We start from the raw sequence: 25,657 nt of genomic DNA on the forward strand, positions 1-25,657 counted from the left end.
AAGTCTCTGAGATTCTTCAGAGAGCATGAAAGAGTTTGAGTTTTTTCAAAAGTTCCTCTTAGTTTAAAAAAAAAGACTCACTGAGCTTCTGCAGAAAGCCTTTAAAAGTCTCTGAGATTCTTCAGAGAGCATGAAAGAGTTTGAGTTTTTTCAAAAGTTCTTCTTAGTTTAAAAAAAAGACTCACTGAGCTTCTTCAGAAAGCCTTTAAAAGTCTCTGAGATTCTACAGAGAGTATGAAAGAGTTTGAGTTTTTTCAAAAGTTCTTCTTAGTTTTCTTCATTAATGGTCTAACCTTTTAAATGGCCCAATTTTGGCAGCAGTTTTCGCTTACGGCCATACCACCTTGGTCACGCCCGATCTCATCTGATCTCGGAAGCTAAGCAGGGTCGGGCCTGGTTAGTACTTGGATGGGAGACCGCCTGGGAATACCAGGTGCTGTAAGCTTTTTTGATTTAAAAAAAAAAAAGAGTCCCTGAGCTTCTTCAGAAAGCCTTTAAAAGTCTCTGAGATTCTTCAGAGAGCATGAAAGAGTTTGAGTTTTTTCAAAAGTTCCTCTTAGTTTAAAAAAAAAGACTCACTGAGCTTCTGCAGAAAGCCTTTAAAAGTCTCTGAGATTCTTCAGAGAGCATGAAAGAGTTTGAGTTTTTTCAAAAGTTCTTCTTAGTTTAAAAAAAAGACTCACTGAGCTTCTTCAGAAAGCCTTTAAAAGTCTATGAGATTCTACAGAGAGTATGAAAGAGTTTGAGTTTTTTCAAAAGTTCTTCTTAGTTTTCTTCATTAATGGTCTAACCTTGTAAATAGCCCAATTTTGGCAGCAGTTTTCGCTTACGGCCATACCACCTTGGTCACGCCCGATCTCGTCTGATCTCGGAAGCTAAGCAGGGTCGGGCCTGGTTAGTACTTGGATGGGAGACCGCCTGGGAATACCAGGTGCTGTAAGCTTTTTTGATTTAAAAAAAAAAAGAGTCCCTGAGCTTCTTCAGAAAGCCTTTAAAAGTCTCTGAGATTCTTCAGAGAGCATGAAAGAGTTTGAGTTTTTTCAAAAGTTCTTCTTAGTTTAAAAAAAAAGACTCACTGAGCTTCTGCAGAAAGCCTTTAAAAGTCTCTGAGATTCTTCAGAGAGCATGAAAGAGTTTGAGTTTTTTCAAAAGTTCTTCTTAGTTTAAAAAAAAGACTCACTGAGCTTCTTCAGAAAGCCTTTAAAAGTCTCTGAGATTCTTCAGAGAGCATGAAAGAGTTTGAGTTTTTTCAAAAGTTCTTCTTAGTTTTCTTCATTAATGGTCTAACCTTTTAAATTGCCCAATTTTGGCAGCAGTTTTCGCTTACGGCCATACCACCTTGGTCACGCCCGATCTCGTCTGATCTCGGAAGCTAAGCAGGGTCGGGCCTGGTTAGTACTTGGATGGGAGACCGCCTGGGAATACCAGGTGCTGTAAGCTTTTTTGATTTAAAAAAAAAAAGAGTCCCTGAGCTTCTTCAGAAAGCCTTTAAAAGTCTCTGAGATTCTTCAGAGAGCATGAAAGAGTTTGAGTTTTTTCAAAAGTTCTTCTTAGTTTAAAAAAAAGACTCACTGAGCTTCTTCAGAAAGCCTTTAAAAGTCTCTGAGATTCTTCAGAGAGCATGAAAGAGTTTGAGTTTTTTCAAAAGTTCTTCTTAGTTTTCTTCATTAATGGTCTAACCTTTTAAATTGCCCAATTTTGGCAGCAGTTTTTGCTTACGGCCATACCACCTTGGTCACGCCCGATCTTGTCTGATCTCGGAAGCTAAGCAGGGTAGGGCCTGGTTAGTACTTGGATGGGAGACCGCCTGGGAATACCAAGTGCTGTAAGCTTTTTTGATTTAAAAAAAAAAAAAAAAAAAAGAGTCCCTGAGCTTCTTCAGAAAGCCTTTAAAAGTCTCAGAGATTCTTCAGAGAGCATGAAAGAGTTTGAGTTTTTTCAAAAGTTCTTCTTAGTTTAAAAAAAAGAGTCCCTGAGCTTCTTCAGAAAGCCTTTAAAAGTCTCTGAGATTCTTCAGAGAGCATGAAAGAGTTTGAGTTTTTTCAAAAGTTCTTCTTAGTTTAAAAAAAAGACTCACTGAGCTTCTTCAGAAAGCCTTTAAAAGTCTCTGAGATTCTTCAGAGAGCATGAAAGAGTTTGAGTTTTTTCAAAAGTTCTTCTTAGTTTAAAAAAAAGACTCACTGAGCTTCTTCAGAAAGCCTTTAAAAGTCTCTGAGATTCTTCAGAGAGCATGAAAGAGTTTGAGTTTTTTCAAAAGTTCTTCTTAGTTTTCTTCATTAATGGTCTAACCTTTTAAATTGCCCAATTTTGGCAGCAGTTTTCGCTTACGGCCATACCACCTTGGTCACGCCGATCTTGTCTGATCTCGGAAGCTAAGCAGGGTAGGGCCTGGTTAGTACTTGGATGGGAGACCGCCTGGGAATACCAGGTGCTGTAAGCTTTTTTGATTTAAAAAAAAAGAGTCCCTGAGCTTCTTCAGAAAGCCTTTAAAAGTCTCTGAGATTCTTCAGAGAGCATGAAAGAGTTTGAGTTTTTTCAAAAGTTCTTCTTAGTTTAAAAAAAAGACTCACTGAGCTTCTTCAGAAAGCCTTTAAAAGTCTCTGAGATTCTTCAGAGAGCATGAAAGAGTTTGAGTTTTTTCAAAAGTTCTTCTTAGTTTAAAAAAAAGACTCACTGAGTTTCTTCAGAAAGCCTTTAAAAGTCTCTGAGATTCTTCAGAGAGCATGAAAGAGTTTGAGTTTTTTCAAAAGTTCTTCTTAGTTTTCTTCATTAATGGTCTAACCTTTTAAATGGCCCAATTTTGGCAGCAGTTTTCGCTTACGGCCATACCACCTTGGTCACGCCCGATCTCGTCTGATCTCGGAAGCTAAGCAGGGTCGGGCCTGGTTAGTACTTGGATGGGAGACCGCCTGGGAATACCAGGTGCTGTAAGCTTTTTTGATTTAAAAAAAAAAGAGTCCCTGAGCTTCTTCAGAAAGCCTTTAAAAGTCTCTGAGATTCTTCAGAGAGCATGAAAGAGTTTGAGTTTTTTCAAAAGTTCCTCTTAGTTTAAAAAAAAAGACTCACTGAGCTTCTGCAGAAAGCCTTTAAAAGTCTCTGAGATTCTTCAGAGAGCATGAAAGAGTTTGAGTTTTTTCAAAAGTTCTTCTTAGTTTAAAAAAAGAGTCCCTGAGCTTCTTCAGAAAGCCTTTAAAAGTCTCTGAGATTCTTCAGAGAGCATGAAAGAGTTTGAGTTTTTTCAAAAGTTCCTCTTAGTTTAAAAAAAAAGACTCACTGAGCTTCTGCAGAAAGCCTTTAAAAGTCTCTGAGATTCTTCAGAGAGCATGAAAGAGTTTCAGTTTTTTCAAAAGTTCTTCTTAGTTTAAAAAAAAGACTCACTGAGCTTCTTCAGAAAGCCTTTAAAAGTCTCTGAGATTCTTCAGAGAGCATGAAAGAGTTTGAGTTTTTTCAAAAGTTCTTCTTAGTTTTCTTCATTAACCTGTTAACCTTCAAGGCCACTTTTGAAAAATCCCCAGAAATGACATACCCAAACTTAAACAGATACAGTTCATGAACCCTTTGCACTAAAAGCACAAGTATGATCTCATTTGAAAGCTGACACCTAGTAGTTTATTGTAAATGTAGAAATAATTATTGTCATAATGAAAATTTTTTTTTAAATAGCTTCAAAGTTTTGTAAAGTTATTAGAAATTTATTTTTATGAAACATCTTCATAAAAATAAAATTGAAGTTGGCCCTGGAGCAATCTAGAAATGCACTGCAGCTAAAGCCATATGTGTGACCATTTTATATTTAAAATCTGAAAATGATAAGTCTAAAACTCTGTATTTAGATAAATGTTTTTCAAGATCATGTCAAATTACTTTATTTTGATTAGACTCTAAAATGCAAACTGATGTTTAGTCATCTTCTGAGTCATCTATTCAGTCTATTGTCTCTATTATTTTGTGGTGCAAACGAGCCCCATTCAGTGTGAGTCTCTCCCTGCACACATTTACACCTCTCCAGACTGGTTATGGCTCTAAATATGCATTTCTTTTGTCTGCATTATAGCTACTAACGACTGGCTATTCACAGGCTATTCATAGGGTTTCAAATCCTAATTTCTTTTATCAAAGTTCTCACTAAATATTTGAAACTGGTATCAAATGCACTGAGACATTTCAGTTAGCATTCCTATTTAGAAAAAAATCATAAAACAATAACTGCTGGTGGCAGGTGCACCTGGGCTAGCTAGCATGTTAGCTTAGCACACCATCAATACACGACCATTTATGAGATTAAAACCATGTTTGTGCTCCAAACTTACTTTATAACGCAAGTCAAGTGTTTTAAATAATCTTCTGTGATCTAATTTGGCTTCAGATAAAAAAAAATCCGACAGAAAATTTATTATTTATAGTGTTCTGCACGATGATGAAATCTATATCGATTAGCATTACATTATAAATATAATCTATTATTATGAAATACCTGGCATGGCTTGAAGAACACAGGTAACTCATATCATTGCAATCATGTTTATTGTCTTCAAAACATCTTTATCTGCATGTTACAGCGATCTCTGTCAGCTACTTTCTGTATCAGTGACGTCCTGGAATGTCACATGACTATGGGTCTTCTTCGTGATCCATATATGGACTGTTATTGTGCATATAGCGCCCTCAGGCTATTGGTATGAATTGAAAACACAGCACATCTCAGTAAGAAGCGATCATAATGATTACATTGACGCATTTGGGTATAAATTCAATAAATATTATTCCTGTCTATAGAAATATGATGTGAATCTATGAGAATATATCAATATTTCTCCAAGTCTGCACATTTTTGAGCTAAAGCCCTGAGGGACGATGTTTTGTGAATCGCTGTCATGACGACAGCACGGAGTGTTTTTTATGAATGGACCAGCTGACGCTCATAATTCATATTAAAGGTATCGACTCATTTTTTCATTTGATAACTCCTGACACAAATTAAGACATAACTGTCACTATAAGTTTCTCAGAATACAATAGTGGTCAAATACTGAATCTTGAGTATTATATCTTTTTAATGATGTATAGTTTGTCAAGGTATAACATTAAATCTGATAGTAAATTTGAACTAAATAAAAAAAAAAACGCTTCAGTGCGCCGACGCTCTGGAAACGGTTAACAGGTTAATGGTCTAACCTTTTAAATTGCCCAATTTTGGCAGCAGTTTTCGCTTACGGCCATACCACCTTGGTCACGCCGATCTTGTCTGATCTCGGAAGCTAAGCAGGGTAGGCCCTGGTTAGTACTTGGATGGGAGACCGCCTGGGAATACCAGGTGCTGTAAGCTTTTTTGATTTAAAAAAAAAAAGAGTCCCTGAGCTTCTTCAGAAAGCCTTTAAAAGTCTCTGAGATTCTTCAGAGAGCATGAAAGAGTTTGAGTTTTTTCAAAAGTTCCTCTTAGTTTAAAAAAAAAGACTCACTGAGCTTCTGCAGAAAGCCTTTAAAAGTCTCTGAGATTCTTCAGAGAGCATGAAAGAGTTTGAGTTTTTTCAAAAGTTCTTCTTAGTTTAAAAAAAAGACTCACTGAGCTTCTTCAGAAACCTTTTAAAAGTCTCTGAGATTCTTCAGAGAGCATGAAAGAGTTTGAGTTTTTTCAAAAGTTCCTCTTAGTTTAAAAAAAAAGACTCACTGAGCTTCTGCAGAAAGCCTTTAAAAGTCTCTGAGATTCTTCAGAGAGCATGAAAGAGTTTGAGTTTTTTCAAAAGTTCTTCTTAGTTTAAAAAAAAGACTCACTGAGCTTCTTCAGAAAGCCTTTAAAAGTCTCTGAGATTCTACAGAGAGTATGAAAGAGTTTGAGTTTTTTCAAAAGTTCTTCTTAGTTTTCTTCATTAATGGTCTAACCTTGTAAATAGCCCAATTTTGGCAGCAGTTTTCGCTTACGGCCATACCACCTTGGTCACGCCCGATCTCGTCTGATCTCGGAAGCTAAGCAGGGTCGGGCCTGGTTAGTACTTGGATGGGAGACCGCCTGGGAATACCAGGTGCTGTAAGCTTTTTTGATTTAAAAAAAAAAAAGAGTCCCTGAGCTTCTTCAGAAAGCCTTTAAAAGTCTCTGAGATTCTTCAGAGAGCATGAAAGAGTTTGAGTTTTTTCAAAAGTTCTTCTTAGTTTTCTTCATTAATGGTCTAACCTTTTAAATAGCCCAATTTTGGCAGCAGTTTTCGCTTACGGCCATACCACCTTGGTCACGCATAGTGGTACAGTCCAGAGTGTGAGGCGGCAAAGAAAAAGCTAAGCAGTGTTTGTTTAAAAATAATTATTTTCTGGTTATTTTATTTATTGGATTTTTAGTTTTGTAGTTAAAAAATTGTTTTGGAAAGTCAGGTTTAATCCTGATAACTGCCCCCAACAGCTTAAGCTGTTTGGGGGACCTTTTGGTTTTGATTGTCCCATGCTGGAGAAGAACCTTATGGCTGCAAACAAAGAAAAAGAGAAAGCAATGATGAGTAAAAGTACCAGCAGGAAGATAGAAGAGAGAGAGAAAATGAAAGGAGAAGACAAAGAGATCCAAAAACAGCAAGAGGCAAGTAAAGCTACAACAGAAGCGCGGAAAGAAAGAGATGAAAACAACAGAGAAATGCACAGGGATTTGAGAGAGAAATACAGCAAGGAGCTAACTGTGGAGGTGGAGGTTGAAGGAACGGAGAAAATCTCTATGATGGATCTATTGAAGGGAGTAAAGAAGGAGTGTGGAGAGGTGATCGGTTGCAGAGTGAGAGGTGAAAAGATCTATGAACTCACAATGAAGAACAATGAAGGGAAAGAGAAACTAATGGATGGAGTGAGGATACAAGGAGTAATGGTGCATGCCAGGGATATCATCAATAATGATATGGTGGTTTCCTTCATCAACTTGCCGGTGTATTTGGAGGATGAGAAGATACTCTCCAAACTGGAAGAGTGGGGAGTAAAACCACTTTCATCAATTAAACGTCGGGTATGGCCTGGAACGGATACTGTGGATGGAACAAGGTTCCTAAAAGTTCGCTTTACAGAGCAGGTATGTTCGCTTCCATACTCTACAAAATTTGAGACTCTGAGGGGCACAGAATATTTTCGAGTCATTCATGATAGGCAAGTGCGCGTTTGCAGACTTTGTATCAAGCCAGGGCACATATTCAGAGAGTGCCCTGAATTTAAGTGCTTTAAATGTGGCAAGAGTGGACACTATGCCAGAGATTGTGAAGAACAGATGAGAATAGAGAGAGAGCGGATGGATGGACAAGAAGAAAATGAAAGAAGAAACAATATTCTGACAGAGGAACAAGGTAAGAAGACAACTGATGATGTGGAAATGCAAGGGACGGACGGAGCTGTGGGATGTGAAGAAAGAAACAAAATGGAATGGCGAGATAGAGCTGAAAGTTCCAGTGAAGAGGATGATCGAGAGGAAGGGATGGAACAATCGGGAGAGAGCGAAGGCGAGGAGGAGGAGGAGGAGGAGGAGGAGGTGGAAGAGAGGAAAAGAGAAAACATTGAAGGGGAAAGAAGCGAAGAAGAGGAAAAGAAAGGGACAGTACCACAATTCAGAGAAAGTAAGGCCGGAAAAAAGAGAGATGAAGAAAAAGAAGGACTGAAAGCAAAGATCAAAAGACTGAGTGCAAAGAGAAAGTCTGAGACGGATGGAGAACAGACTGAACAGACAAAAGAACCACGATCGGGTATGTGATATTTGTTTAAATGTTTTATCTCATTATATATGTTTTCTGGTTTGCTCTCATGGTCACTGTAACATCAATAAATGTAAACGGGTTAAGAGATAAAATGAAGATGAAAGAATTACTATTTACATTTAGGAGCGATATTATTTGTATACAAGAAACAAATTGGGAAGAGGATAAGGTAAGGGAGATGAGAGAAGAGTGGAGGGGGGACATATATTACAATAACGGAGCTAGGAATGCAAGAGGTGTGGCAATATTAATTAAAAAGGATAGGCTAGAAAATATAAAAGAAGTATACAAAGATAAGAGGGGAAGGATTTTGATTGTCGAATTTAGGTATAGAGATATAGACTTTAGATTAATAAATATATATGTTCCAAATATAGAATTAGACAGGAGGGAAATTATAGAAGAGTTAAAAGGGTTAGTTGTTGGAAAATGTATTATAGTGGGAGACTTCAATATAAAATGCAGTAGATTAGATGTTGGTAAGGGAGTAAAATTTAGATGGGAGAAGTCGAGGGGAATGTTGATGGAGGTAATAAGGGACAAGGGATTAATAGATGTGTGGAGATATGAAAATCCAGAAAAAAGAGAATTCACTAGGAAACAGTTAAGGGAAGGGATATTGAAACAGAGTAGAATAGATTTAGTGTTAGCAAAGGAAGAAATAATTAGGTATATAGACGGGATAAGGCATCAAGAAAATAGTTTAAGTGATCACGATGGTGTCAGGTTCAAAATCAAGATAGGGAATGATGAGGTAGGAGGAGGGATGTGGATATTGAATGCGGGATATATAGAGGAGGGAGAATATGAAATGCAGATGAAGGATTTATTAAATAGGGAAAACGAGAAGATAGATGAGTATAAAAGGAATGGCGAAGCAGATGATAGAATAGGAGAGAGATGGGAGCTAATGAAGGACCAAATCAAATCAATAAGCATAAAATATAGCATGAAAAGAAGGAGGAAAAAGATAAAGGAAGAAAGGATGTTGAAAGAAAAATTAAGAGAAGAGTTAGATAAAGCAGAAGATGAAGAAGGATATAGTATGGAAAAATATATAGAGATTAAAACGGCACTAGAGAAATATGAGAGAGAGAAATGTAGAGGAGCGATTTTAAGGAGCAAAGCAAAATATGCATTAGAAGGTGAAAAATGTACAGGGTATTTTTTGGGTCTTGAGAAAAGGAGACAAAGTAAAACATACATTAACGAAATAAATACAAAAGAGGGTAAGGCAACAAAAGATTATGTAGAGATTTTGGAGAGAGTGCAGGGATTTTATGAAGAGTTATATAAAAGAGGTGGAGTAGATGAGAAAAGTGTAGATGACGTGCTAGAAAGCGTAGAGAATGTTCTAAGTAAGGAAGATGGAGACTGGTGTGATAGGGGAATAGAAGAGGCAGAAGTGTTAGAGGCAATAGGGGGGTTAAGGAGCGGAAAAAGTCCGGGAAGTGATGGGATAGGTATAGAGTGGTATAAAGTATATAAGGAAGAGGTAGCACCAATATTAGTAGAAGTATTCAGAGGGATAGAAAGAACAGGGATAGTGCAAAATAGGATGGTAGAGGGAGTGATAGCCTTAGTTTATAAGAAAGGGAATAGGTTAGATATAGGGAATTACAGACCAATCAGTTTGCTAAATGTTGACTACAAGATATTAACTAAGGTTTTGGCTAACAGAGTGAAAAGAGTGATTGGAGATATAGTGCAACCAACACAGAGCTATAGCATACCAGGCAGGGATATAGCGGACACGATAGCGACAGTAAGAGATGTGATAGAGTATTTGAAACGAGATAGGAAAGGAGGAATAGTAATAGGGATAGATTGGAACAAAGCATTTGATAGGGTAGAACATGAATACCTATTCAGAGTATTAGAAAAGTTTGGATTTGGGGTAAAAATGGTGGGATGGGTGAGGAAACTATATGAGAGGGCAAAGAGCTGTGTAAAGATAAATGGAGTGTTAACAGATAAGTTTGAGGTGGGGAGGTCCGTGAGACAGGGATGTCCCCTGTCTGCATTACTGTATGCCATCTCAGTAGAGCCTCTAGCCACATTAATTAAGAGAGATGAAAGGATAGTTGGTATTGATTTGCCGTATGGAGGAAAATGTATTATAAATCAATATGCGGATGACACCACAATCACAGTGAGGGAAGGAAATAGTTTAAAAAGAGTTCTAGAGATAGTAGAGAAGTATGGGAAGGCATCAGGGGCAAAAATAAATAGGGAGAAATCAGAGTTAATGTACATAGGAGAGGTTGGGAGAGTAGAGGTAGGGGTAAAAGTAGAGGAAAAATATATGAAAGTATTAGGAGTATATTTAGGGGTAGAAAGCAAAGAGGCAAGAGATGTAACTTGGACCGGGGTGATTAACAAAATAAGAACAGTATGCGCTGCATGGAAAGGGAGGAAATTAAAATTAAATGGGAAAGTAATTGTAGTAAATGGTCTGTTGTTATCAGTATGTGTATATGTAATGAGTGTAATTGAAATGCCAGGGTGGGTGATGAATGAGTTGAATAAAATTGTGTGTGATTTTATATGGGAGGGAAAAGGGGTGAAAATAGCACAGAAAACATTGGTGGGAAAGAGATGGGAAGGAGGATTAAACTTGATGGACCTAGAAATAAAAAGAAATGCAATGAGAATAAAAACGGTGATAAAATATATGACAGGTAGATGGGATTACGGGTGGAAGGAATTCTTAAGAAAATATATTGATGATGTAGGAGGAATAGGAGAAAATGGTTGGTACATGGGCTTTAAGCAATCTATGACAGGAGGAAATATATCGGGAGGTATTAGAGGCATGGAGGCAGTTTCTACCTAAGATAGAGTATGAGTGTGAAGATATACATATGATTAAAAATCTACCCCTGTTTCTAAATGAAAAGTTTAAACATAAAAATAAAACGTTATATGAACCTAGATTTATAGAGGGAGGCATAAAACAGGTAAAAGACATTATATATGAAGTCATTCCAGGATTCCTCAGAAGCAACTGCATTTATGACTCTGTGTGTGATTTGGAGGGAATGGAGAACAGAGAGAAAGTGAACAAAATATATGAAAAGATTAAATCAAGTATACCCACACAATGGACAAATATGATTGAAAATGAATGTATATCCAAAAGAGAACAATGTATGCCAGAGATGTATATAGATGATGATGAAAAGAAATATCAAATCAAAACCTTGAGTGTTAAAAATGTATATAGGAGGCTAATTGTTGATGTTAGAAAAGAGCCAGCAGCAGAGAAAGTGTGGAAGAGGGTATTTGATAATTTGGAAGTGGAAAAAATATGGTCGAATCTAAATTTAAAATATAACAGTATAGAGTGTGAAAATAATGATTTTTTGATAAGACATAACAGAATCTACACAAATGTGGTGTTAAATAAAATTAACAATGAGGTAAATGTGATGTGTGACGTGTGTAATAATGGCCATGAGAGTTTTTTACATTATTTTTTGAGATGTGAGGCATTGGTTGTTTTTTTTGACTACCTGAGAAAATTGTTATTAGAAAACTGGGGTGTGGAAGTCGAATCAGAAGAGGAATGGGATAAAATGTTTTTGTTTGGGATCTTAGAGAAAAAGAAAAAGAAAATGGACAGTTGCCTAATCAATTTTGTTTTAAGTCATGCCAGACTGGCAGTAGTTCTGAGAAGAAACTACGCACATTTTGAGGGGAGAAAGGTTAAAATTAAAGATTTATTTAAATCAATAACAAAAAGAGATGTTGAGTTGCTTTGTAAATATGGTGAGAAAGAGGTGAAAGAGTTTTTTGTAAATACAAGCAAGCTAATATATCAAGAGCCAGGGGAAGACATATGTTTCAACTGGTAAAAATGAAAAGTATTTGGTTGAGATTTGTTGTTGCAAACTGTGTAAATAGCAACATAATAGTGTGATTTTTTATTTTTTCCTTTCCATTTTTTTTTGTTCATGGGATATATAAAAGAAATGAAATGTGTGTATGTAAATCTGATGAAATAATGTAATTGAAAATATGTGAATTGTAAGAAAAATAAAAAAGATAAAAAAATAAAAAAAAAAGGTCACGCCCGATCTCGTCTGATCTCGGAACCTAAGCAGGGTCGGGCCTGGTTAGTACTTGGATGGGAGACCGCCTGGGAATACCAGGTGCTGTAAGCTTTTTTGATTTAAAAAAAAAAAATCTCGTCTGATCTCGGAAGCTAAGCAGGGTCGGGCCTGGTTTTTACTTGGATGGGAGAGCGCCTGGAAATACCAGGTGCTGTAAGCTTTTTTGATTTAAAAAAAAAATAAAAAAAATAAAAGAGTCCCTGAGCTTCTTCAGAAAGCCTTTAAAAGTCTCTGAGATTCTTCAGAGAGCATGAAAGAGTTTGAGTTTTTTCAAAAGTTCTTCTTAGTTTAAAAAAAAGAGTCCCTGAGCTTTTTCAGAAAGCCTTTTAAAAGTCTCTGAGATTCTTCAGAGAGCATGAAAGAGTTTGAGTTTTTTCAAAAGTTCTTCTTAGTTTAAAAAAAAGACTCACTGAGCTTCTTCAGAAAGCCTTTAAAAGTCTCTGAGATTCTTCAGAGAGCATGAAAGAGTTTGAGTTTTTTCAAAAGTTCTTCTTACTTTAAAAAAAAGACTCACTGAGCTTCTTCAGAAAGCCTTTAAAAGTCTCTGAGATTCTTCAGAGAGCATGAAAGAGTTTGAGTTTTTTCAAAAGTTCTTCTTAGTTTAAAAAAAAAAGACTCACTGAGCTTCTTCAGAAAGCCTTTAAAAGTCTCTGAGATTCTTCAGAGAGCATGAAAGAGTTTGAGTTTTTTCAAAAGTTCTTCTTAGTTTTCTTCATTAATGGTCTAACCTTTTAAATTGCCCAATTTTGGCAGCAGTTTTCGCTTACGGCCATACCACCTTGGGCATGCCCGATCTCGTCTGATCCAGGAAGTGTGAGTTGGCAGTTTGGAGAGAAAGGCTCTCCTATTTTTTGTTTTTCTTTATTGTGATTTCATTTGATAATTCATTAAGTTACTAGCTGTCTTCTTAATTTAGTTTTGTTTAAACCTCAGACAGGTATTTTACTGTCTGAGGTTTTATTTATTTATTTATTTATTTTTCAAAATGACTGATACTATGGCTATGGAACAGGAACGGATATTAGACCAAGAGATTGAGGATAATGATTACACTGAAAGGAACAAAGAAAAGGACAATGGAAAAGATAAAGATGACAACGAAACATGGGCATCTGTGGTTTCGAGAAAGAAGAGAAATGGAGTTGAAATGGATAAAGGAAGGACTGAACAACAGAAGATACAAGGTAAAGAAAAGGATGATGTAAATGGTGAAAAGAGACAAGAGAAAAGTCAAAAAGATGAAATGATAAATAAGTTGAGAGGAAAAATGAGATACCAGAGAGAGTACAAAAAAGAAACAACGTTGACAATGAATGTGAAAAACCCAGAACAACTAACGGTTATGATGATAATTAAAGCTGTGGAGGACAAAACTGGATTGGGAAAATTATATGGACTAAGGAAAAAAACTGAATTTGAATATGAACTTACATTGGAGAAAGAGGAAGACTGTGAACAATTATTGGATGGAATACAAATAAATGGACAATGTTGTGAAATAACAAAACTTTGTGGAACGGAAAGGATGGTATCTTTTTTACAATTGCCAAACTATATTAATGATGAGGATGTTTTACAAAAACTGACAAGCTGGGGGGTTACACCGATACTTCCTCTGAGAAGAAGGTATTACCCTGGGACAATTGTGGCGGATGGAACAAGATTCATAAGAGTTAAATTTCCAAAAGACGTGGTGTCTCTGCCATATAACACAAGATTCGAAACGGAAGAAGGATGGCAGTTTTTCAGGGTGATTCATGATCACCAGGTGAAGACGTGTAGAATATGTGCAAGTGTGGATCATGAAAAAAAGGACTGTCCACAATTAATATGCAGAGAATGCCTGGAGCAGGGGCATTATGCGCGGGACTGCAAAGCCCCGCGGTGCCAAGGCTGCGGAAAGGCATTTCTCAGGTGCAGATGTGAAACATACGAAGAGGAACATGAGGAAATGGAGACGGAGACACTCAACGACGAGGTGAATGTGGAAGAGGATGATGAAGGAAGTGTACTACAACAAACACGTGGATTAATAATGGAGATACAGAGCAGAGAAGAAGGAGGAAGTAAAGACGAACGGGATGGAGAAGAAGAGACAGAAACGATGACAGAACTACAAATAATTGCAGATAAAGTTGAACAGGATGGGATGAAAAACAAAGAAGATGACAATGATGGACCAAAGGACAGTACAAACATAGATGAGGTAAGAGACACTAAGAATAAAACTATTGGTGGAAATGAAAGTGGGAAGAAAAACATTTTGAGTGGGGGGAGTAAACTAAAAACAACAGGACAAATTAACATTGAGAAGGTGATGGAGAAACAAAGAATAAGAAGATAATCTAAAAAAAAAAAGAGGAAAAAAGCTGAAAGGACTGGACCAGGAGATGCGGTTTTGAAAGAGACTGAACCAAAGTGATGAGTTTTTTTGTTTGTTTCTATGTTACTTTTATTTTGTATATGAGTCAATTGAGCATAGTTTCAATCAATGCAAGGGGATTGTCAACTATGACTAAATTTGAGAATATTAATCATTTGACAAAGAAAAATGACATAATATGTATACAAGAGACAGGATGGAATGATGAAAAAACAAATGATTTGAAGAAAATATGGGACGGGGAATTTATTTACAATAATGATCCTAATAGGAAAAAAGGAGTAGCAATTTTAATAAGAAGGGGTACAATACAAAAAGCAACAGTTATATTTACAGATAAGATAGGAAGGACATTGATGGTCAAGGTCGAAGGAAAAGAAGAAGAAATAACAATATGTAATATTCATGCACCAAATGAAGACCTAGAACGTGCTACTTTTTTTTAAAGAAATGGATGTTCTAATAGAGAAATATAAATGTTCGATTTTAAATGGTGATTTTAATACTGTTTTAGAACGAATAGATGTGGAGGATTACATGGTGTATAGAGCAGATGTTGGGAGAAAAGAATTAAAGAAAGTTATGGGAAAACACAGATTTATAGATTTATGGAGGGAAAGAAACAGAGTAAAAAGAGAATATTCAAGAAGACAAATGGTAAACAAAGTTTTAAAACAAAGTAGAATTGATTTGGTATTATGTAACAGACATTTGGGAAGTTTCGTTACAAAAGTATTTTACAAAATGTTTAGTGGAAGTGATCATGATTTTTTAAATGTAATCATTGATTATAGTGGTGTAGAGAGAGGGCCAGGGGTGTGGGTTTTTAATACGGAACTTTTAAAAAATGACATTTATAAAATGGAAGTAGAAAATTATATAATAAATAATATTAATAATGTCCTATATGAAGAAGCAAAAAGTGTGTGGTGGGATAATTTAAAAATAGATATTAAAAAACTATCTATTGAATATTCAAAGAAAATGCAAAGAATAAAGAAAAGTAAAGAAAGATTATTAAACAAGGAATGGGAAGAAGAAATGAAAAAAGTGTCAGAAGGAAGGATGGATGGGAATAGAATAGTGATATTAGAAGAGAAATTGAAAAAAATAGAAGAGGCAAAGTGCATGGGAGCTAAAATAAGAAGTAGAGCGAAAAATACAGTAGAAGGAGAAAGGAGTACACATTTTTTTTATGATTTGGAAAAAACAAGAAAACAAGCAGAAATGATAAAAAGTATTTCAAAAAACGGAAAGGTTGTGAAAGAAAAAGAAGGTATTTTAAATGAAGTGAAGGATTTTTATGCTATTTTATTTAAAAAAGATAAAATAAATGAGGAAGATGAAGAGTTTTTATTGAATCAAATTGAAACAAAAGTAAATGAAGAAGATAAGAAAATGTGTGATAAGGAAATAGAAGAAGAAGAAATAGATGAAGCTATAGATCAGATGAGTAATGGGAAAAGTCCAGGCCTAGATGGTTTACCAGCTGAATTTTATAAGGTTTTTAAGAATGTTTTAACGCCAATTTTGCATGATTTATTTATTGATATTTTTAAACAGAAAAAGTTAAGTGAAAGTATGAAGAAAAGAATAATTAAGATAATATATAAAAATAAAGGGGAAAGAGAAGAGCTTAAAAATTATAGACCATTGAGCATGTTAAATACTGATTACAAGATACTGGCCAAGATTTTAGCAAACAGACTGAAAAAAGTGATTCCAAACATTATAAAAACAAATCAAGCATATGGTGTTTTAAACCGTGATATATCGGATATAGTAACAAGTATTAGAGATTTAATGTGGTATATGAAAGAAAAAGGTAAAGAAGGATATTTGATTAGTATAGATCTGGAAAAGGCATTTGATAGAGTAGAGCACAAATATTTATTTGATATATTGGAACAATTTGGTTTTGGGGGAATTTTTATTGCATGGATGAAATGTTTTTATAATGATATTTTAAGTTGTGTAAAAGTAAATGGGTTTTTAACAGATTTTATTAAGATATCAAGGTCAATAAGGCAGGGATGTCCATTATCAGCACTACTATACACTTTAGTTGCTGAGCCATTAGGACTTGCAATAAACAAAGAAAAACAGATACAAGGAATAGTTTTGGAAAATGAGGAAGTACATCAGAAAATATTTCAATATGCAGATGATACCACTTTGTTTTTAAAAGATGTTAAGAGTATTGAGAAGGCAATGTTAATATTGGGAAAATATTGTGGTGGAACAGGGGCTAAAGTCAATAATGATAAGACTGAATATATGAGAATGGGGAAGGTAGATATTTTAGGAAGACAATGGAACTTTAAAGAACAGAAGAATGAACTAAAAATTTTAGGAATAACACTAGGAAGAGATGAAATTAGAACAAGAGATCTGGTTTGGGAGGAGACTATAGGAAAAATGGAAAAAAGACTAAACTTTTGGAAACAAAGACAATTATTTATAAAAGGGAAAGTATTGGTTTTAAACTCTCTTTTTTTATCTAAGATGTGGTATATTTTAAATGTGGTTAGTCTGCCAACACGGGTGTATAAAAGAATAAAAACATGTATTTTAAATTTTATGTGGGATGGTAAACCAGCTAAAATAGCTTATGACACAATTATTGGAGAGGTAGATAAGGGAGGTTTGGGACTGATAGATCCAATGATAAGAAAGCAAAGTTTGAGAATAAAGACTGTAAAAAAGTTTTTAAAAAAGGATGATTTAATTTGGAAAAAAATAATGAGTTTTTATATAAATAAGTGTGGAAAAATGGGGGATGATTTTATATGGATGCATTTTAAGGACAATATGATAGAGGGGATACCGGAATTTTATAAAGAAGTTTTAAAAGCATGGAAAGGTTTCAAAGAAAATGTAAATATTGAGTTTAAAGGGAGAGAACAACTATTGAAGCAACCACTCTTTTTAAATCAACATATTATATTCAACAGAAACACCTTTTTTTATAAGAGTTGGTATTATGCAGGACTAAAACAAGTTAAAGACATTTTATATGAGGTAATACCAGGATTTTTACCTTTACAAGCAATCATAGACACATTAGAAGTAAATGAAGATATAGAAAATAAGCAATTGATAAAGGAGCAATATTTGAAAATAAAAGAAGCCATACCAGTAGAATGGATAAAAAATATTGAAGATAAAGTAAAAGTGTATGAAAATTTGAATGTATTTTTAAAAAGAAAAGATGAAAATATTTCTTTTAATGATTGTACTTTAAAAATGTTTTATGGTTGTTTATGTAAGTCTGTTTTTAAAATACCAAAAGCAATTGAGTATTGGGGAAAACTATTTGATAATTTTGATGCATCCAACATATGGAAAAATGTGAGAATTAATTTTAAGAGTCCTATGTTGGAAAATTTTGATTATTTATTAAGACACAATTGTATAAAGACAGACATGATATTGTGTAAAATAGGGTTGTTACAAGATGAAAAATGTAAAGTATGTATGGAAAAAAAAGAAGGTGTTATGCATTTGTTTGTACAGACACTCGTCTGTTTTTAAATGAAAAATATTGTTATTAATTGAAATATTATAAAAAATAAAAAAATAAAATAAAAAAAATCTCGTCTGATCTCGGAAGCTAAAAAAAATAAAAAAAATAAAAATAAAAAATCTCGTCTGATCTCGGAAGCTAAGCAGGGTAGGGCCTGGTTAGTACTTGGATGGGAGACCGCCTGGGAATACCAGGTGCTGTAAACTTTTTTGATTTAAAAAAAAAAAAAAAAAAAAAAAAAAAAGAGTCCCTGAGCTTCTTCAGAAAGCCTTTAAAAGTCTCTGAGATTCTTCAGAGAGCATGAAAGAGTTTGAGTTTTTTCAAAAGTTCTTCTTACTTTAAAAAAAGACTCACTGAGCTTCTTCAGAAAGCCTTTAAAAGTCTCTGAGATTCTTCAGAGAGCATGAAAGAGTTTGAGTTTTTTCAAAAGTTCTTCTTAGTTTAAAAAAAAAGAGTCCCTGAGCTTTTTCAGAGAGCCTTTTAAAAGTCTCTGAGATTCTTCAGAGAGCATGAAAGAGTTTGAGTTTTTTCAAAAGTTCTTCTTAGTTTAAAAAAAAAGACTCACTGAGCTTCTTCAGAAAGCCTTTAAAAGTCTCTGAGATTCTTCAGAGAGCATGAAAGAGTTTAAGTTTTTTCAAAAGTTCTTCTTACTTTAAAAAAAGACTCACTGAGCTTCTTCAGAAAGCCTTTAAAAGTCTCTGAGATTCTTCAGAGAGCATGAAAGAGTTTGAGTTTTTTCAAAAGTTCTTCTTAGTTTAAAAAAAAGAGTCCCTGAGCTTTTTCAGAGAGCCTTTTAAAAGTCTCTGAGATTCTTCAGAGAGCATGAAAGAGTTTGAGTTTTTTCAAAAGTTCCTCTTAGTTTAAAAAAAAGACTCACTGAGCTTCTGCAGAAAGCCTTTAAAAGTCTCTGAGATTCTTCAGAGAGCATGAAAGAGTTTCAGTTTTTTCAAAAGTTCTTCTTAGTTTAAAAAAAAGACTCACTGAGCTTCTTCAGAAAGCCTTTAAAAGTCTCTGAGATTCTACAGAGAGTATGAAAGAGTTTGAGTTTTTTCAAAAGTTCTTCTTAGTTTTCTTCATTAATGGTCTAACCTTTTAAATAGCCCAATTTTGGCAGCAGTTTTCGCTTACGGCCATACCACCTTGGTCACGCCCGATCTCGTCTGATCTCAGAAGCTAAGCAGGGTCGGGCCTGGTTAGTACTTGGATGGGAGACCGCCTGGGAATCCCAGGTGCTGTAAGCTTTTTTGATTTAAAAAAAAAAAAAAAAAAAGAGTCCCTGAGCTTCTTCAGAAAGCCTTTAAAAGTCTCTGAGATTCTTCAGAGAGCATGAAAGAGTTTGAGTTTTTTCAAAAGTTCTTCTTACTTTAAAAAAAAGACTCACTGAGCTTCTTCAGAAAGCCTTTAAAAGTCTCTGAGATTCTTCAGAGAGCATGAAAGAGTTTGAGTTTTTTCAAAAGTTCTTCTTAGTTTAAAAAAAAAGACTCACTGAGCTTCTGCAGAAAGCCTTTAAAAGTCTCTGAGATTCTTCAGAGAGCATGAAAGAGTTTGAGTTTTTTCAAAAGTTCTTCTTAGTTAAAAAAAAAACTCACTGAGCTTCTTCAGAAAGCCTTTAAAAGTCTCTGAGATTCTTCAGAGAGCATGAAAGAGTTTGAGTTTTTTCAAAAGTTCTTCTTAGTTTAAAAAAAAAAGACTCACTGAGCTTCTTCAGAAAGCCTTTAAAAGTCTCTGAGATTCTTCAGAGAGCATGAAAGAGTTTGAGTTTTTTCAAAAGTTCTTCTTAGTTTTCTTCATTAATGGTCTAACCTTTTAAATTGCCCAATTTTGGCAGCAGTTTTCGCTTACGGCCATACCACCTTGGTCACGCCCGATCTCGTCTGATCTCGGAAGCTAAGCAGGGTCGGGCCTGGTTAGTACTTGGATGGGAGACCGCCTGGGAATACCAGGTGCTGTAAGCTTTTTTGATTTAAAAAAAAAAAAAAAAAAAAAGAGTCCCTGAGCTTCTTCAGAAAGCCTTTAAAAGTCTCTGAGATTCTTCAGAGAGCATGAAAGAGTTTGAGTTTTTTCAAAAGTTCTTCTTACTTTAAAAAAAAGACTCACTGAGCTTCTTCAGAAAGCCTTTAAAAGTCTCTGAGATTCTTCAGAGAGCATGAAAGAGTTTGAGTTTTTTCAAAAGTTCTTCTTAGTTTTCTTCATTAATGGTCTAACCTTTTAAATTGCCCAATTTTGGCAGCAGTTTTCGCTTACGGCCATACCACCTTGGTCACGCCCGATCTGTGATAGTGGTACAGTCCAGGAAGTGAGTTGGCAGTTTGAAGTTTGCAGTAGGTGAGACAGGCTCACCATTTTTTCGTTTTTTATTTTGTTCGCTGTTTCCTTATATATATATATATTTATTTTTATTTTTTTATTTTTTTTGAGTTTTCCTCCCAGCAGCTTTTGCTGTTTGGGGGGTGTTTAAGCGTGTTTTTGTTTAAAATGGATGGATCAACGGCATCGACCACAGCAATGGCAGGAGGAACATCAACTGGTAATGAAACTGGACTGGAACAAAGACGACGAGATGGACATGGAAAGGATAAAGAAGCAAGGAAAGAAAACATGAAAAGAGTTTATGCAAAAGAAGCAACAGTTACAGTGGATTTAATGGATGTGAGAGGTGCAAGGGCGGAGGATATTATTAAAGCAGTGACAGAGAAAATAGGAGATGGGAAAATCTTGGCAGTTCGACCTAAACAAATGAATAACTACGAGGTGACGTTGGAGAAAGAAGAAGACACGGAAGAGCTGATGGATGGACTAATCATCAAAGGGAAAAAATGTGAGGTACAAAAACTGCAAAATAGAGACTATGTGGTTTCATTTATGCACTTGCCTGCTTATATGGACGATGAGGACATTTTTAAAAAGCTGGAGGGATGGGGGGTTTTCCCCGTCTCTAAGATGAGAAGGCGAGTCTATCCGGGCACAAGTATCGAGGATGGAACGAGGTTTGTAAAAACCAGGTTCCCCAGAGAAGTGATCTCACTCCCAAGCACTAAGCTTGAGACGGAAGAAGGACCGCAATACTTTCGGGTGATGCATAGTCATCAGGTGAGGACCTGTCGGCTGTGCATGAGCCCGGACCACATTGTGAAGGACTGTCCGGACTACAAGTGTTACAAGTGCTGTGAGATGGGGCATTTTGCGAGGGACTGCAAAGCAGTGAAGTGCCTGGATTGCAAGGAAGTGCTCAACAAATGTGAATGTGGGATGAGAAACAAGGAGGACGAGGAAGAAGAAGGAGTAAGCGGGCAGGTGCATGAGGGAGACAACGAAAAGGAACAGGAGGAAGCCACAACGATGACACAAGCTGAAACAGCAGAAAAGGACGAAGGAGAACCCAGAGAAGAATGGAACTCACAAGAAGAACAAGACCAACAACAGGATCAAGTAGAAATGCAAATAGACATGCCTGGAGTTTGTGGAATTTCTATGGATAGAAGGGAACAGTCAAAAATTGTAAATGAACAAACAACTTCTGAGAATGACAGAGAAGAGGAAAAAGAGGACCAAACAGAGATGCAAATGAAAAGAAGGAGATCAATTAAGGTAAAACCATATTTGGGGGCTGCAAGGAAAAAAATTGTTAATGAGGACACATTGAGAAATGTGAATAGGTATGAATTGCTAAAGGACTTTGGGGAGATAGAATGATAAATGAACAGCTACATGTATGTTTTTCTTTGCTTCATGGTTCTGAGGATTGTGACTTTTAATGCGAGAGGTCTTTTAAATATCAACAAATTTGATAAAGTAAAAGAAATGTGTAAACAAGAGGATATAATTTTGCTACAGGAAACAAACTGGAGAGAGGGGTGTATAAATGAAATGAGAAACAATTGGAAAGGAGAATTTTGGTATAATAATGGAGATGCAAGATATGGCCGAGGGGTGGCAATTCTAATAAGAGAAAATAGTGGAATAAATGGTAAAGAAATATATAAAGACAAAGTGGGAAAATGTATGGTAGTGGAAATTACTTATGAAGAGAAGGGAATTTTATTGGTTAATATACATGCACCAAATGAAGAAAAGGAAAAAAGAGAATATTTTAACATTGTCAAGAGTGTTTTAAGGAATTATAAAGATATAATTATGATGGGGGATTTTAACACTGTTTTTAGCAAAAAAGATATGGCAGATGGTATGGTTTTTAAAAGGGACACGGGAAGGAAAGAGTTAAAGTCATTAATGGAGGAGAACAAAATGATTGATGTGTGGAGGGAAAGACTTGAAAAGAAAAGGGAATTTTCTAGAAGACAAATTGTAGGGAATTTTTTGTGTCAAACAAGGATAGATATGGTTTTATGTACAAGGAATATAGAAGGTTTTATAGATAAGTTAAGGTATGAAGAATCAAGTTTGAGTGACCACAAGGCTTTTTTTGTACAGTTGGATTGGGATACAGGAAAAAGAGGGCCGGGTGTATGGGTTTTAAATACAGACATTTTAAAAGATGAACATTATGTTTTAGCAATAAAAGAGATGATTGAAGAAGAAAAAGAAAATGCAATGTATGTAGAAGACAAAAGAATTTGGTGGGAGAATGTAAAATTTTTAGCGAAAAAATTCACTATAAAATATTGTACGTTAAAGCATAAATGTAAAAAGAATAAAGAAAAAAAGATAAGAGAAAGGTTGGAGAAGCAAATTGATGAAGAAGTGCAAGATGTACAAAAAATTAAAGAAATACAGGAAGAATTGAAAGAGATTGAAGAAAATAAATATAAAAGATCAATATTGAGGAGTAAAGCAAAATATCTGGTTGAATGGGAAAAGTGTACAAAGTTTTTCTTTGATTTGGAAAGGAAAAAAGGAAGATCAGAAATGATAAAAGGAATAAAAAAGGGGAATGGTGAAATAACAGAAACAAGTGGGGAAATCTTACATGAAACAAAAGATTTTTTTGAAAAGCTTTTTAGTGCAGAAGATGTAAAGGAGGAAGAAAAATGGAACTAATGGAATTAATAAAAACAAAAGTAGGTGAAGAAGAGAAGGAAGAGTGTGATAGAAGCATAAGTAAAGAAGAGATAGGAAGAGCTATAAATGAACTGAACAAAAGGAAAAGCCCAGGGATTGATGGTTTAGGAAGTGAGTTTTATATAACTTTAAAGATATATTAACAAATATTTTAATGGATGTTTATGAAGAGATTTTTGAAATAGGTGGAATGATGTTAAGAATGGGGATGGGATTGATGAAGCTTATATATAAGAGGAAGGGAGAAAAAACAGAACTAAAAAACTATAGACCTATCACAATGCTTAATACTGACTTGAAGATTTTGGCAAAAATTTTAGCAAATAGATTGAAAGAGATAATGCCAAAGATAATCACAACAAACCAGGTATATGGAGTGAAAGGAAAAGACATTGCGGATACGATAATGAGTATAAAAGACACGATAAGGTACATGCGAGATAAAAAGAAAGAGGGTTACATAATTAGCTTAGACTTCAAAAAAGCATTCGACAGAGTAGATCATAAGTATCTTTTTGATGTTTTAAAAAGTTTTGGGTTTGGGGAGAATTTTATTAAATGGGTTCGTATTTTATATAAGGGAGCGGTGACAAGAATAAAATGTAATGGTTTTTTAACTGAATGTTTTAGAATAACGCGCTCAATAAGACAAGGTTGTCCTTTATCAGCCCTTTTGTACTCGTTGGTGGCAGAACCGCTAGGACTAGCAATCAAACAAGGAAAGAGGATTAAAGGAATAGAGGTTGAAGAATTCATAGAGGATAACAAAATATTTCAATATGCTGATGACACAACATTTATTGTTAGAGGAGAAGAAAGTGTTACAAAAATAATGGAAATAGTACAGAGGTTTTGTAAGGGGTCAGGAGGAAAAGTGAATGAAGAAAAAACTTTGTACATGAGATTTGGAGAGACAGTGAACTTAACAGAGAATTTTAAGTTCAAGGAAGTCAAAGAAATGAAGATTTTAGGGATTTTAATAGGGAAAGACGAAGACAAAGTGAGAGAAAACATGTGGGAAGAAATAGTGGGAGGTATTGAAAGAAGAACTAACTTTTGGAAACTGAGGACACTTAATTTAAAGGGGAAGGTTTTAATCCTGAATGTTTTAATGTCATCGAAATTGTGGTATTTTTTATATGTGTCATCAATGCCAGTGTGGGTGGAAAAAAGGTTGAAAAGATGTTTTTTAGATTTTTTATGGGAAGGCAAACCAGCTAGAATCGCATATAATACTTTAATAGGGGTGGTAGATAAAGGAGGTTTGGGATTAATGGATGTGGAGCAAAGGAAAAATAGTCTAAGAGTTAAATTGGTTAAAAAGTATCTGGATGAATGTAATAAAGTAGAATGGAAAACAACAATGGAGTATTTTTTAAACAAATGTGGGAATTTTAATCTGGGGGACAATATTTTATGGATGAGAACAAAAGAGTGGATGACAGTGGGTTTGCCAAAGTTTTATAGAGAGGTTTTAAGTGCTTGGGGAAAGTTTTTTGTAAATGTACGGTACAATTTACATGGAAGAGAAAGAATTTTAAATCAGCCTTTATTCCTAAACACTGGCATTTTAAACCAAGGGAAGGAAATTTATTTTAAAAAATGGTTGGAAGTTGGAATAGTTAAAGTGAGAGATGTTTTATATGAATATAAAGAAGGTTTTTTACCGATACAGTACATTGTAGATGTAATGGAGGAAGCAAAAGAGGAGATCAGTAGACAAGAAATAAAAAACAAGTATGAAATTATAAAACATGCAATTCCTAAGCAATGGATAACAAAAATTGACAATATGGAAGAGGGGAATAATGAAAAGGATGTAAAAGTAATACTGGGAGAGAAACTTTGTTTTTTTAAAGAATGCACAGTGAAAATGTTTTATGGATTTTTTAGAGATGCTGTTTTTAAGAAACCAATTATAAATGAATTTTGGCAAAAGACATTTGAAGGTTTGAAAGTAGAAAATATTTGGAACAATATGAAAGGGAAGTTTATTGAAATAAAACTAGGAAATTTGGAGTATTTTATTAGACATAGAGTGATATTTACTGATACAAAGTTAAAAAAAATTGGGTTTGAACAAAGTGCGACATGTAAAGTATGCTGTGAGGAATATGAAAGTTTTTTACATCTATTCTTATACTGTAAAAATTTAAAAGTTTTTAATGAAAAATGTAAGAGTATTATTGGAAAATTAGAAGGGGAGCAAGAAGATACAGAAAAGGATAAGATTATAATGGTAGGGTGTGACAAAAACAATAAAAATGAAAAGATGATCAATCTGTTTGTAATGCTGATGAAAGGTGCAATATGGGAAAGGAGAGTAGTTGCAAAGCAGGAAAAAAAAGTATTGGATGTATGGTTGGTGCTTAAAAGACGATTGGAAAAATATATGGAATGTTTGTACTGTTATTTTAAACAAGAACAGAAAGTGGATGATTTTTATAAGTTTTGTACGCCTGAGATTTACTCAGTGTTTAATGAGTTTAATGTGGTACTGCCAGGAAAGGAATAATGTATTTGTTTAAAGATGTTTGAGATGAATATTTTCTGTACTGTGGGAGATGTTTTTGAATGTTTTTCAAAAAATGATTTATTTAAGAGGAATTTTTATGTGGAAAAAATTGCTTTTATGTATTTTGTGATATAAACTTTTAATAAAAAAAAAAAAAAAAAAAAAAAAAAAAAAAAAGTCACGCCCGATCTCGTCTGATCTCGGAAGCTAAGCAGGGTCGGGCCTGGTTAGTACTTGGATGGGAGACCGCCTGGGAATACCAGGTGCTGTAAGCTTTTTTGATTAAAAAAAAAAAAAGAGTCCCTGAGCTTCTTCAGAAAGCCTTTAAAAGTCTCTGAGATTCTTCAGAGAGCATGAAAGAGTTTGAGTTTTTTCAAAAGTTCTTCT

At 34.8% G+C, this 25,657-nt stretch overlaps 10 non-coding genes across 10 annotated transcripts; all 10 read left to right on the forward strand.

Annotated features, from left to right (window-relative positions):
• The first annotated feature begins 326 nt into the window (after positions 1–326).
• Positions 327–445, forward strand: LOC143739481 (5S ribosomal RNA). The gene has a single exon (XR_013204214.1). It is a non-coding gene; the product is annotated as a 5S ribosomal RNA (ribosomal RNA).
• A 379-nt stretch (positions 446–824) lies between these two features.
• On the forward strand, positions 825–943 carry LOC143739551 (5S ribosomal RNA). The gene has a single exon (XR_013204281.1). It is a non-coding gene; the product is annotated as a 5S ribosomal RNA (ribosomal RNA).
• Positions 944–1,321: 378 nt separating this feature from the next.
• On the forward strand, positions 1,322–1,440 carry LOC143739552 (5S ribosomal RNA). The gene has a single exon (XR_013204282.1). It is a non-coding gene; the product is annotated as a 5S ribosomal RNA (ribosomal RNA).
• A 273-nt stretch (positions 1,441–1,713) lies between these two features.
• On the forward strand, positions 1,714–1,832 carry LOC143739984 (5S ribosomal RNA). The gene has a single exon (XR_013204693.1). It is a non-coding gene; the product is annotated as a 5S ribosomal RNA (ribosomal RNA).
• Positions 1,833–2,322: 490 nt separating this feature from the next.
• LOC143739988 (5S ribosomal RNA) lies at positions 2,323–2,440 on the forward strand. Its single transcript, XR_013204697.1, has one exon. It is a non-coding gene; the product is annotated as a 5S ribosomal RNA (ribosomal RNA).
• Positions 2,441–2,815: 375 nt separating this feature from the next.
• LOC143739553 (5S ribosomal RNA) lies at positions 2,816–2,934 on the forward strand. The gene has a single exon (XR_013204283.1). It is a non-coding gene; the product is annotated as a 5S ribosomal RNA (ribosomal RNA).
• A 2,274-nt stretch (positions 2,935–5,208) lies between these two features.
• On the forward strand, positions 5,209–5,326 carry LOC143739992 (5S ribosomal RNA). Its single transcript, XR_013204700.1, has one exon. It is a non-coding gene; the product is annotated as a 5S ribosomal RNA (ribosomal RNA).
• Positions 5,327–5,913: 587 nt separating this feature from the next.
• Positions 5,914–6,032, forward strand: LOC143739554 (5S ribosomal RNA). The gene has a single exon (XR_013204284.1). It is a non-coding gene; the product is annotated as a 5S ribosomal RNA (ribosomal RNA).
• A 12,826-nt stretch (positions 6,033–18,858) lies between these two features.
• Positions 18,859–18,977, forward strand: LOC143739979 (5S ribosomal RNA). Its single transcript, XR_013204688.1, has one exon. It is a non-coding gene; the product is annotated as a 5S ribosomal RNA (ribosomal RNA).
• Positions 18,978–19,572: 595 nt separating this feature from the next.
• Positions 19,573–19,691, forward strand: LOC143739555 (5S ribosomal RNA). The gene has a single exon (XR_013204285.1). It is a non-coding gene; the product is annotated as a 5S ribosomal RNA (ribosomal RNA).
• The last annotated feature ends 5,966 nt before the right edge of the window (positions 19,692–25,657 follow it).

Source organism: Siphateles boraxobius, unplaced genomic scaffold, assembly GCF_051911475.1.
Source record: "Siphateles boraxobius isolate OS27281-9 unplaced genomic scaffold, OSU_SipBor_1 160, whole genome shotgun sequence".
NCBI lineage: Eukaryota > Metazoa > Chordata > Actinopteri > Cypriniformes > Leuciscidae > Siphateles > Siphateles boraxobius.